The 13,578-nt window shown below is 35.5% G+C and overlaps 1 long non-coding RNA gene across 1 annotated transcript; it reads left to right on the top strand.

Moving 5' to 3' along the window:
* The first annotated feature begins 2,756 nt into the window (after positions 1-2,756).
* Positions 2,757-3,794, top strand: LOC130216822 (uncharacterized). Its single transcript, XR_008835835.1, has 3 exons — positions 2,757-2,818; positions 3,432-3,495; positions 3,743-3,794. It is a non-coding gene; the product is annotated as an uncharacterized LOC130216822 (long non-coding RNA).
* Positions 3,795-13,578: the final 9,784 nt, after the last annotated feature.

Genomic DNA, 13,578 nt, shown 5'->3' with positions numbered 1-13,578 from the left:
AAGTTCAGGTGTTGGTGAGGACAAAAACTCCTTTTAGTATGAAAAAATATTTCTTCTATCGCATGCCGTTGCTTTTAGTTAGAAAACATCTGGCAACCTGCGCTTGCGTGTGTTTTGATCCAGGGGCGCAATACCTAGTTCAACCACTGGGTGTCCAGCTTACATACTGCACCTTTAAGTTCACTCTAAAAAATACTGGGTTATTTAAACCCAAATTGGGTAAAATATGGACTAACCCAAACATTGGGTTAAATCTTGTCCTATCAATATAATTCAAAAAACAAATCCAGGAGTTGGATTAGTCCCTATTACACCAGCCTGATCTCAAGGAGACGTAACTATTTTACATTTATTTACAATATGCTATTTTAAAAGGAGGTGTTGCACAAAACCCCACCCCTAAACCCAACTGTCATTGGGGAATAAGCAAATCGTACTAAATTGTACAAATGAGCAATTAGCTACTAAAGCAAAAAGTTACGAATTGCTGTGAGGTAGCGTTGATAACACCCAGAATTGGGTTGAAATAACCTGCACTTTTTGTGGTTTTCATTTGTTTTGTGCTTATGGAAATAATCCATTATTCTTTAATAATATGTGTTTGTAAATATCATTAGTGTGAAAATGGACAAAATTTGCTGTTGTCATTTTGCTACGTGGCGTTCATTTTAAAATATATTTAAATACATTTTTGCGATTTGCCAAAAAAGTGGTCTGAAGCACATATTTCCACAGAGCCTGTGTTGCATAAATTTGCACATGGTTTGTCTTTTAGCATGTTAAAAACAGCAGACAAGGCATGTAAACAACATTAAAAGCATTAAGGTTGCATTAAATGTCAAATTTGCGGTCTCCTGAAAGGATTTTAAAAGACAAACGCATGCCTCTTCTCCTAATGTTATTCATGCTGCACCTGAATTGCCCTGAAATACATTTACCAGAACAGCACAGGTGCCTCTGTGAATCTAAACTCAAGCATTTCTTGTACGGCTGCAGACTTATTAGTATGATTTGACTCGGGAGGCTTTAAAGCAGCGGCAGGAACAGTCCAATGGCTCTCTGAGCGCTCGCTGCTTCTGATGCCTGGCTGATAGTGCTGCTCTAATAAAAACACCATTTCAGGATAAGAATTGAATTTCACACATGGGTGCCCAGACACTACATATGTTTTTTCTTAATAAAGAACAAGCACTCGTTCTGAAGAGTAGCTATAGGCCTCTGCTGCTCCTCTGGCCTCAATCGCATTGCTTTGCTTTTATATGCTGTTTTAATGTGGTGTATAAGCTGGAAGACCATTTTTAAGATAAAAAAAGCCAAGAAAGACTTCTGTTGATCAAACAATACTGGCTCCCATAAATGGAAATAAAAAATCACAATTAATAATGACAAATTTAAATTAATTAATAACTTTACGTAGTTAAAATTACATAAACAATGAGAAATGTGTATATATATAGCACTATGGCTGCACAATATATAATTTGGCACTTCCCCACTTCTACACTGTAAAAAGTAAAGGTGCTTCAAGTACTCTGTTGAGTACTCAAGGAACTTTAAAATGTATTTTAAGTGCCTCAAAGGTCTTTCTCTCAAAATGGGGTTCCTTGAGGAACCACTGATAGTCTTTGCAGTGCTTGCAGGACCCTTTTGCAGTAACTGGGATCCTACAAGCACTTTTTTGTCAATACTGAGGTTCTGGAGTCACTGTTTCCTTACACTAAGACCTCGAAGCTCTTTGAAAGTTATTGGAGGAACTCAATTTTCAAAAAAGAGTTACTGAAAGATCTATGAACTTATATAATGGTTCCTGGTGGATCTCTCCTCTAAAAGCTAGCACTTAAAGGAACTAAGAGATTTTTTTTTTTTTTGTCATAATTAAATAGACAATTGTGGAGACCAGAAAATGAGATGGATGTTCATTTACTTAATATTTACTTAGTTATTTGTGGTTTTAGAATGATATGAAATTTGGTGTTTGTTTTTCTTTTTTGTGTGGCACTCACTGAACACAAGAATATCAATGATTAGAGTCTAAACTTGATTGCTGTTAGGAGGCTGACTGGGAAATTGTGAAAAAATTTGAAAATGTAAAAGTAATTTTGGAGGATAAAATACAAATGAGCCACAATAGAGGGGGAAAAAAAAGAGACAAAAAACATGCACATTGTACAATTATGAAAATGATAATTATTATAGGGGACTAATTCCATTTTCTGTCACTTAACCTCATTAGACCCTTGAATTTTGACATTTAAACAATATTAATAACAACAACAACTGCTGCAATAATAATATTAACAATAATAATAATAAATATTAAGCTATTATTATTATTATTATTATTATTATTATTATTATTATTATTATTATTATTATTGTTATTTGTATAAAAATAGAATTATATAACACAGTTCTTCAAAAATCCACTCATGAAAAATATTTAAGATATTACTAAACTTAAGTATATAGGCTATGGGCTCTGGTTTATTAATAAAAAGTATTCCTCCAGTTTGTTTTGATAAACCAACAAAGATAACTTGCTAATGAATGCAGTATTTTGTACATTTTTATTTTCCTGAATTAAATGTTTTTTTCATCTGTTTCTTGGATTAATGGAATGGAATTAATTGTGTTGCCAAAAAGAAAAAAAAAATTTACCGAAACTAACAAAATAATATAAACATGACGCGGACGCGCATCATCGTGCACGTGCATCGTGGACGCGCAGGTGCAGGTCGCAGGAGGCGTTTTCAAATAGCGATTTGTAACGGCTCCTTTCCTCAATTTCGTGACTGCTGTCATCTCTAACACACGGAAGGTGAGTAAGTTGGCAAAATAAATATACAAATTAGATACGATTTGCACACAAATATCTACACTTACACGCATCATTATGTCGTGTAACCTGTTTTAGTAACGTCTCGCGAAGCGATTGCTGTTTGCGATAATAACAATCGGCTGGATATACATAATCACTCAAATTACACGTCTACCTCACACAAATATAAATGATTTGATGTAAAATATTGATTTATGTCGAAATATTTTATTGTCATTGAACACGAAGCTTCCATGAAAGCCATTGCAAGCGACCGTTAATTTCAAATTAAACAGATAACGTTATACATTCGTACTGCTTATTGGACGGGTTTTTTTTCCACAAATATATTTATTTACTTATTTATTGTCTTCCCTTACATATACAGTGTGTAGCAAGTGTCTTGAGCAGGGTTGCTTATATTATTTTCTAGCCGCGATGCTATCTAATATTCTTTCCTCATATTATTTGTGAGTAATATTACGCATTTGTTATTATTTGCGTTTCTTCAACAGTTACCTGTGTGACAAATTGTGTCTAAGTTATGTACTTCAATACATTTTTATTCATTCACACAAATAATGTACATAAAGCCTGCTTTTTTCCTTCTCAGAACATCCACATAAACCCTGAAATTGTTCAGTATTCTCTCAACAGCCGTTTGAGTCACCTCAAATGTAAGTATTTTTTTAAGTAACTAACTGAATTGGAAATAAATGTAAAAATACTTCATTTAACAAACAATATTTGATAATCATTGTCCAGCTGGGTAACACTGAACTAATGACATTAAACTTTTAACCTTTTGAGTGTCTAATATCACTCACTTATTTTCTCATTTGCTTGTTTCTGATGTATCCATATTAGGTGTAAATCATTGACAGATATAAACTAGAAATTTAAAGTTTGCTGTATCAAATCCAGGTAGCAGAGGGCCAGATTGAAACGGTCCGACGCACTTCACTTGCAATGCAGATCATCGTTTCTGGACAGCTTTCTACTTACTGCTGTGGACATGAAAGGTTCAGCAGACTTTTTGCTCTGAATGAATGGCTATTAACATGGTGTGAAGAACAAAATCTGCTCTTTATTAACAATTGGAATCTTTTCTAGGATCGTCCTAGGCTTGCCTATGCTGATGGGCTGCGCCACAGCAGTACTGGAGTTGAATTCCTGTTGGACAAAATCTTCAGGATGCTTTGACGAGTGAGTGAAAATCCACATTTTAGCCATTTAGACTTTTGCTCGTCCCACTTTAATCACAATAATGCATATCTGGCTAACTCCATAGAAACTGTCTGTTCCTCGTATTATTAGGTTAAGAATTTAATTTACTATGTGTTCTAGAAAAAAAATCTATTAAAAATCAAACCAGAAAAATGGCAAATAAGTGAAAATACTTTTTTTTTTTTAACGTTCGGTCTTCTAAACGTCAGGCCACTTGCACCTAAAGCACGTATTGTAAATGAACAGACAACAATCTTAATGCACTAATAATCCTAATCTTAATGTCTTACTGAAACCTGGCTTAAACAAAATTACTACAGTATGTTAGTTTAAAACGAAGCCGCGTTGAACTTGAATTTAATTAAATTATATTTATTATTAGATAGATAATGCAACATAATGCAATGCAATTTAATGTAATACATTTAAAATAATAGTTGTTCAATTAAAATAATATTTATAAAGTCTCCACCAAATTATAGTTTTTTTTTACAGAGTAGTGAGTTAGTTAATACCACCTCACAAATAAACATGGTTTAAAGTAAATAAAAATTTTGTCATCATTTACCCACCTCTAATATGTTCCAAACCTGTTTGATTTTCTTTCTTTAGTTGAGCGCAAAACATTATATTTTGATTAAAGCTGAACATTTTTAACCGTTAAAAATAAATTATAACCAGTATAACAAAAGTATGGATTGTGGTTATAGGTTTTCTGTTTTCAGTTCAACAGATGAAAGAAACTTAAACAGGATTGGAACAAGTGAAGGTTGAGTAAATGATGACAGAATTAATTTTTTGGGTGAACTGTCCCTTTAAAGTGGAAGTGAAGCACTCAGTCAAGTTTACATTCATTTGTAAATTGATTTCCAGTTTAGTGAAAATATAATAAACAAACTCTATTAATGTAACCATTATTGAAGAAAAGAGCATGTTTTACAATAGTTTATATTTTTAGAGCTAGGGTGCAGCTATTTTGGAATATCACTGTCTGACGTCACGAGGTTGGTTCCGTTCCCTCAGCTGAACAGATACAGTGGAAGTAATGGACTGAACACGGAGACTGGAAAGCCTAATTTAACACAATGCGTGAAGTTTTGGATGTGCATCACAGAGCTAGTGCAAATACAAGCATTACATTTACAGTTAAAGTCAGAATTATTAGCCCCACTTTGATTTTTTTTTTTCTTTTTTAAAATATTTCCCAAATGATGTTTAGCAGAGAAAGGACATTTTCACAGTATGTCTGATAATATTTTTTCTTCGGGAGAAAGTCTTATTTGTTTTATTTCAGCTAGAATAAAAGCTGTTTTTAATTTTTTTAAAGCCATTTTAAGGTCAAAATAATTAGCCCTTTTAAGTTATATTTTTTTGATAGTCTACAGAACAAACCATCGTTACACAATAACTTGCCTAATTACCCTAACCTACCAAATTAATCCGGTTAAGCCTTTAAATGTCACTTTAAGCTGAATACTTGTGTTATGTAAAATATCTAGTAAAATATTATTTACTGTCATCATGGCAAAGATAAAATAAAACAGTTATTAGAAATGAGTTATTAAAACTATTATGTTTAGAAATGTTAAAAAATTTGGAAATTAGGAAAAAAAAAATAAACAAGGGTGCTAATAATTCAATGAGGCTAATAATTCTGACTTGAACTGTATGTCCGAAACATAAAAATACGTTTATACATTTTTAAATTTTTCTTTTATTACCGATCAATTGATGTGCTTTGGTCCACTCTGTTTTACGATGCTTGACTGCCCTCAATGTCTTTAACAAGATCTGGTACCTGACGTAATGGAGGCGGGTATTTTCACTTTTCACTATATAGCCCCTCACTTCTGTTCATGTTCAAACCAAACTAAGATCGGTGCCGTTTTTCAATTCACAGGTTTTTTCGTACTTCATATTCAATGTTGAAAGATTATTGTAATCGTTGCATTAGTCTGAATGTAAATCACCGTCCCAGGCAGCGCTGCACCAGTGTGAGAGAGTAGACCAAAGCACATCAAATGAACAGTATTTAAAAAAAAAGAAAAATAGTAAACATATAAAAAAAATTTATATTTTAGACACAAGTCTGTTCCTTGTATTTGTACTAGCTCTGCGATGCATGTCCACAACTTCACGCATTCTGTTAAATTAGGCTTTTCAGTCTTCATGTTCAGTCCATTATTTCCACAATATCAGTTCAGTTGAGGGAACGGAACCAACCCTGTGGCGTCAGACACAGCGACATTCCAAAATAGCGGCACCCTAGCTCTAAAAACTACAGTAAAACATGGCATTTTCTTCTAAATGGTTACATTAATCGAGTTTGTAATATATATTTTCATTAAAGTAGAAAACAATTCGCAAAATAATGTAAACTTGACAGACTGCTTTACTTTCATTTATATATTTTAAAAAACAAGACCAACTTTATATTAAGGCACCTTAACTACAGTACTTAAAGTTAAACTAATAATATGGTACAATGCACTTATTAAGTACTGTATATACATGTTTTTACATTGTATTATTGTACAAACTTATTGTTCAGCCCTGTAATATTAATTTCTGTATTTCAAAGGCCACTTAAATTTAGTCCAAAAACAATATTTGACCTTCATGCATAATTGATTTAAATTTTTAACTCATATAATTTTCTCTTTATTTAATGTGTTTTTAATCAACTAATGGTTAATTTAAAAAAAAGCTAATAACTACAACCTGAATAAAATAACAATATTGCAAATGCAGTACACTCAAAGTTATAGTGCATTATCTGTGTGAATAAGTGGGAAAATATGTGGGGTGCACTAAGGAGGGAGTGGTTTCAGACAGCTTTTGTGTTGTCTTATTTCTGATTGTGCTCACATATTTGAGAGGTTTACATTCTATGGATTTTGCCTTTATTGATGTATATGGGCACTCTGCAAGCAGTGAAAAAAAATCATTTTATATAAATTGAGACAATTCCTAATTTTATTGATGTTTCCTTTTGTTATTCAGAAATGTTCTGCATATCTTTCGTGAATGTCTTGATAAGTTAAAAAAAATGGCTCTGGGAATATTGTGAATTTTTGTTTTCATAACTTCTCAGGTTAACTACTTTTTAATTTACTTTTATAGGGACACCTCCAATGTGAAGCAGTGGACAGCTAAAGATGTTGCTGACTGTTATTGCTAGACATTATTTAAATTTGATTGTTTGCATTAAATGTATATTAAATTATTAATCATATTATGTGAATGTAATTGTGATGTATATTGATTAATAAAAGTAATTATTTATGAAAAATGTGACTGTATTTTTTAAAATCTAGATAGATAGATAGATAGATAGATAGATAGATAGATAGATAGATAGATAGATAGATAGATGTCTATTGAATTTGTGATTAAACATGTTTGCACAAACCATAAATTAAGAGAGATAGGAAAAACAAGCATTAAAAAAATAAAATGGGGCTTCAAAGCACTCAAGGTGGTTCCTGGTCATTCTTAATAAGAGGGTTCATCAGAGAACTGCTCCTTTTGAAATGGTGCCTAGAGGTTCTTTAAAGGGTTCCGCCAGCGAGGCAATGTGAAGAACCCCAAAAAGTGCCTCCATGAACCTTTCATTTTTACAGTGTTAATAAGAGGGTTCCTCCAGGAACCCTTGAAGTTCCTCAAAAAACTGCCCTTTTTTGAAATGGTGCCTAGAGGTTCTTTAGAGGGTTCCGCCGGTGTGGCAATGTGAAAAACCCCAAAAAGTGCCTCCAGGAACCTTTAATTTTTACAGTGTACACCTAAATTTATCCCAAACAGGATACCTGTGGCGCAATTTGAATGCCAAAAGACCCTGTTAAGTATGATTATGAAGTGATTTGAACTGGGTTGCAGCTGGAAGGGCATCCGTTGTGCAAAACATAAGCTTTGGTAAGTTGGTGGTTCATTACGCTGTGGCAACCCCTGATGAATAAAAGGACTAAGCTGAAGGAAAATGAATGAATGAATGAATGAATAAATGAATGAATGAATGAAGTAAATAAAAAAGTGATCTACAATAGCCCCACTATTAACATGCTGCTGCTAACTGTAGCAAAAAAACAGTGCGTATATTATCATTATATATTTATTTTCAAGAAGCGTTTTCACATTGCAGTGAATGTGCTGCAGTAACCTCCATCTGTAGGACTGTATAGTTGTGAAATGCTATCTGTAATGGAATCGGGCCTTCGGAGCGTCACAAGATGTAACGCCATTTGAATGAACAAATACAACGACTGAGCAAATGAAAACGTGACAGTGGCTGAATGCCTTTGTAAATATAGATGTATAATAAGGATTGACTGAGAAGGGCTGCAAACCGCCGCAACTGTCTGAACTAATCTTGTGAATTTGCAACATGAGTACGTTTGTAAATAGGTTTATCTGTAAAATCGCATTGCCCTTGTGAAATCTCAAATCATTGTGGCTTACGCAGCACAAACACGCAGAAGGCTGAAAAGACCTCAGAAGAGGCGATCAAAGCCGATACTACTTACACTAACTTTGATTCGAGAAATCTGTCAACAGAAAAAAAAAACAGCAATGTGTTTACTGTGAACGTGGTAAACCTGAATTACTTGACCTCCCGCATGAATAGCAGGAACGGATGCTTTGAGTTGTTAGATTGCACTGCAGTCACTCTGCATTATGCATGTGTGGATTGTTGGGGAGTTTTTCTAGTCTCAGATGAAGTGTGCAGTGATGCAGGACACGTCTCTGTTCATGACCATCAGGAAGACCCTTGACTTGTGGAGCAGATGCCACAGTTTGGGCTTCACAATGCCTGCTGCCAGTCATTTTTCTTGAATACCGAAAACATCTTGACTGTACTCATCTAACGACTTGTTTCCAGTGAACAATATGGTTTGGTACAGTACAGCACAATTCTCATTTATGTTCATTTCCACTGTCAAACGTACCAATAGCGAACCACACCATAGCACTTTTTGACACCTTTTCACAGAGTGAAGTTTCACAAACTATTTTCGGGAGGAGCATGTGATATGATTGAGCACGCCTGGCTTCTCATCTGTAATCAGTAATAATCGAATCAGAGTGACCCAAGCTTACAATAAATGGATCATTTTCTCCCTACTGCTCTATCTTCGTTTTGGAAGAATCCCCCCTTCCACCCTATCTCCTCCTTTTCCTCCCTTTTCTAAGAGGGCTCTCGAGAGCTCAGGGTTCTCTCCCGGGACAGCATGTCAAACCTGCTATTAACGCTAAGCATATCTAAGTGGGAACTCTTGAAATTACAAACAGTAGCACAACAGTATGGTACCAAAAGAGTTATTTGCTGCTGAATGCTATCCATTAACAGATAACAAGCCATGGAATTGACAGCATGGGAAGCACATTTTGAAATACACAGTGGAAACCCGACAACAAGCAATAAAGGTTTTTTGGTGGTTGCTAGGTTATTCCAGATTGTTGCTAGGGTGTATTGAATGGTTGCTATGGTTTTCTTGGTAGTTGCTAGGGTATTTATGGTTTAATGTTTAATGGTTACTAGGGTGTTCTGGTGGTTGCTATGGTATTTAGAGTCAATGCTAGAGTATATTGAGGCATCAATGATCATCACCAGAGAGTATTTAATGGTTGCTATGGTGTTCTGGGAGTTTGCTTCATCATTCAAGTTACTCAAGTTGATAGTGTGTTTGTAAGAGTGTTCTGGGTTGTTGCTATGGTATTTTGGGTTGTTGAAAGTGTATTGAATGATTGGTAAGGCTTATTTGGTGGTTGCTATGTTATTCTGTTTGGTTGCTAGAGTGTATTGAATGGTTGTTACTGTTTTCTTGGTAGTTGCTATGTTATTTATGGTTGAATGTTTAATGGTTGCTAGGGTGTTCTGGGTGTTTGCTTGGTTGCTATGCTATATCGGGTAGTTGAAAGTGTATTAAATGATTGGTAAGGTTTTCTTGGTGGTTGCTATGTTATTCTGTTTGGTTGCCAGAGTGTATTGAATGGTTTTTACGGTTTTCTTGGTAATTTCTTGAGAATTTATGGTTGAATGTTTAATGGTTCCTAGGGTGTTCTGGGTCAATGCTTGATTATATTGACTGCTGGACTGCTAAGGCATTCGATGAGCATCACCAGAGTGTATTGAATAGTTGCTAGGGTGTTCTGAGTATTTGCTTCTCAAGTTACTTGAGTTAATTCAGTGTTTGAAAGAGTGTTCTGGGTGGTTGTTATGGTATTTCGGGTTGTTGAAATTGTATTGAATGATTGGTTAAGTTTTTTTGGTGGTTGCTATGTTATTCTGTTCTTTTTTCTTTTCTTTATTTTGCTAGTGTTTTGTATGGTTTCTTATGTTTTCTTGGTGGTTGCTAGGGTATTCAGTGTTGTTGCTAGAGGCTATTGGATGGTTGCTATGGTGATTCGGATAGTTGCTATGGTATTTAGAGTTGGTGGTAGAGTTTATTGATTGTTCCGCTGCTACGGTATTCATGGTCATTGCTAGAGTTCATTGAATGGTTGCTAGTGTGTTCTGATTTTTAGATCATATTCAATGGTTGCTAGGGTATTCAGGATCATCGTTAGAGTATATTAAACAGTTGCTAGGGTGTTCAAGGGGGTTGCTAGGGTATTTAGGGCTGTTACTAGAGTGCATTAAATGCTTAATAGGGTTTTCGGAGTATTTTTATGGAATTGCTTTTTTTTTTATTCATTTTCTTTTCGGCTTAGTCCCTTTATTAATCAGGGGTCGCCACAGCGGAATGAACCACCAACTTATCCAGCATATGTTTTACACAGCGGATGCCCTTCCAGCTGCAACCCATCACTGGGATACACCCATACACACTCATTCACACACATACACTACTGACAATTTTAGCGCATACCCAATTTAGCGACATTTACGGAGCACCCAGAGGAAACCTACGTGAACACTGGGAGAACATGCAAACTCCACACAGAAATGCCAACTGACCCAGCCAAGGCTTAAACCAGGGACCTTCTTGCTGTGAGGCGATCGTGCTACCCACTGCGACACCGTGACACCCTTTCATATTTTTTGTCTTTCGTTAAATTAAATAGAAATGCAGCATCAAACATTTTTCTGGAAATAAGTGCTGTTTTAAGGCTTGTTCCAATTTATAATAACAGTGTTCCAACAATTGCAAACATAACACAGCTTATATAATACATGGTTTGACTACAAATTAGCATTTTCCGAAGGTTAAGCACCCCAATTCACTGACCATTTGTTCTGAAAAATCAGTTCATTATTAAAAAGTTTTAGGCTTTATTTTGTAGCAAGAAAAGTGTCTGCTAATGAACTGTGGCAGTATTGTTTCAGCTCCTTCTATCTCTCTTCATCTCCGTCTCTCTTGGGGAACTCTGGGAGTACATAAACCTGCGCCGCGGCGAGAGCCAACAATTGTGAAATCACTGTTCATGATTGCACAGTTCAGAACTCGGAGACGTTTCCAAGCGCAGCCGTGGAATCAAAGCTCAAATGAATCACTCCTCTCCAGTCATTCATTCAAATTCCTGCTCTGCACGTCTAAAGTCTTTCTTTTTGGTACGAGCCGTTGTTCGTATCAGTCTAGTGCAGACAGTGGCTGGATTTGGTTTAATTGCTGTGATGTGGACTTGATAGGAGCAGTTCTCTCTTTCCGACTCATTTTCTCTCCAGCAATTGCGTTCCAATTAATAACAGCCAGCGAGGCATTGCTTGCGGATGTGAAATACATATGATTGCCCTGTCACTCACCAATCCAGGAAGCCTTCTATGGTTGTCAGTGTTCTTGTCTCTTCCTATATTTTTTGCTCTTCAAATCAGTGGACATGTCATTGATTGATTGATTCAGTTTTTCATCTATTCAAAACTAGAACAAAAGGGAAATAAAGCAACTTACAGTACAAAGGAGGCAATAAACTTAACTCAACTTGTTTATTATGCTTTTTTGGATATAATTTCATATTAGTTTATTTCATTATTTCCAAACGATATTTTAAATTGGCTGAAATGAGTCATCAGTCATTCCTTTTTTACTTTATGACCAAACATATACACTGTAGGTTTGTTATGATGCCAGTCTGGATGCCCATGAACAATGTCTACTTTGACCCATGAACACTAGTTGTACACAAAGACTATAGAGTGCACAAGACATGTCACTCATATTGTTTTGAATGGGGAAAAGTGTAACGGTCAATATGGTGAATGAAGCCCCGCCTACTAGTACAGGAGCCAATCACCGATCGCTATAGATTGACATTTCTCTAGGGTAGAAGCTAGGACCAGGGTGCTTTTAAGATAGTTTGGTGGTCAACAAACGTGCTGGAATCTCAGCGAATACTTGCAGACATAAGAAATATATCCACATAAAGCTTGAAATCTTTACTTTTAAATGAACCGAGTGCACTTGACAACCAAATTTTTTTGGTTTTGTAATCTGTATGAAACAAACGTGGGGTACAGTATGTCCTGTCAAACGCACATCATATGACAGCAATTACTTAAAACTTGTAAACAAAGAGTCGCTGCCAAGACCAAGTTGTGGATCACTTCAGAGGACCAGTGCGATCAGATTATCCAGAGGATGATAATAGGTAGATGGTCATAATTGAGGTTGGTGTCGTGATCTCGTTCCTTTCGAGTGTGCATAGGCATTAGCATGGACAACCTGAAAATATGCCGATTTGTTTGATTTGGACGTTTAGAAACAAAACTTACGTGACAGTTGTTGTTTGGGTTCATTATTAAACAAGGATTTGATGTTTCCCCATTCAGACAGAATGTCCAAGCATACTGCGTTTCAAAGATGGTCGCTGAGTGAAACTACTTGCCTTAAAGGGACTTTGTTGTAGATCAAGCCTGAAAGAGTTTGGTTTGTGTTGTCATTTGTTGTTAACTGGCTGCTAGCTCTCTGAAGCTCTCACATGGAAGCTAAGCAGGACTGCACCTGGTTATTACATGGATGGTAGACCACATGAAAAACTAGGTTGCTTTTGCAAGAGGTGTCAAAGAGGCTGTGGTCTGTGTGGGTCCTAATGCCCCAGTATAGTGCAGAGGACACTATACTGTTATTGAGCACCATCCTTCTGATGAAATATTAAACCATAGTCCCGACTCATTGTGGTCCTTAAAAAACCCAGGATGTGCTTCAAAAATAGTAGAGGTGTGTTCCTGGTATCCCACATTTGCAAATAAGTCTACTTTGCACGCACTACTAAAAAATGAGGACTCATAATGGTTGGCTCTATTGTAGTGCTGCACGATATTGGAAAAAACTGACATTGCAATATTTTAATTCACTGCGATATAAATGCAATTTCACCAGGTGACTTGATGGCTTGTGAAGATTAGGGTGATTGTGTAGGGAATGTATCTTCATAAAACATTTTAAAATGACACGGAGAGTTAAATACAACAGACAAAAGATGCAAATAAACAAAAATGTATGATTTTTTGAGGAGTCAAACAGTATTGAGAGGCAGAAATTAAATAATCACTGCATAATAATAACTATAATAATAATAATAATATCAACACTATATTA

Source organism: Danio aesculapii, chromosome 23 (genome assembly GCF_903798145.1).
Source record: "Danio aesculapii chromosome 23, fDanAes4.1, whole genome shotgun sequence".
In the NCBI taxonomy this organism is placed as follows: domain Eukaryota; kingdom Metazoa; phylum Chordata; class Actinopteri; order Cypriniformes; family Danionidae; genus Danio; species Danio aesculapii.
Note: the sequence above shows the minus strand (reverse complement) of the source record. Positions and strands in the feature narration are given on the sequence as shown.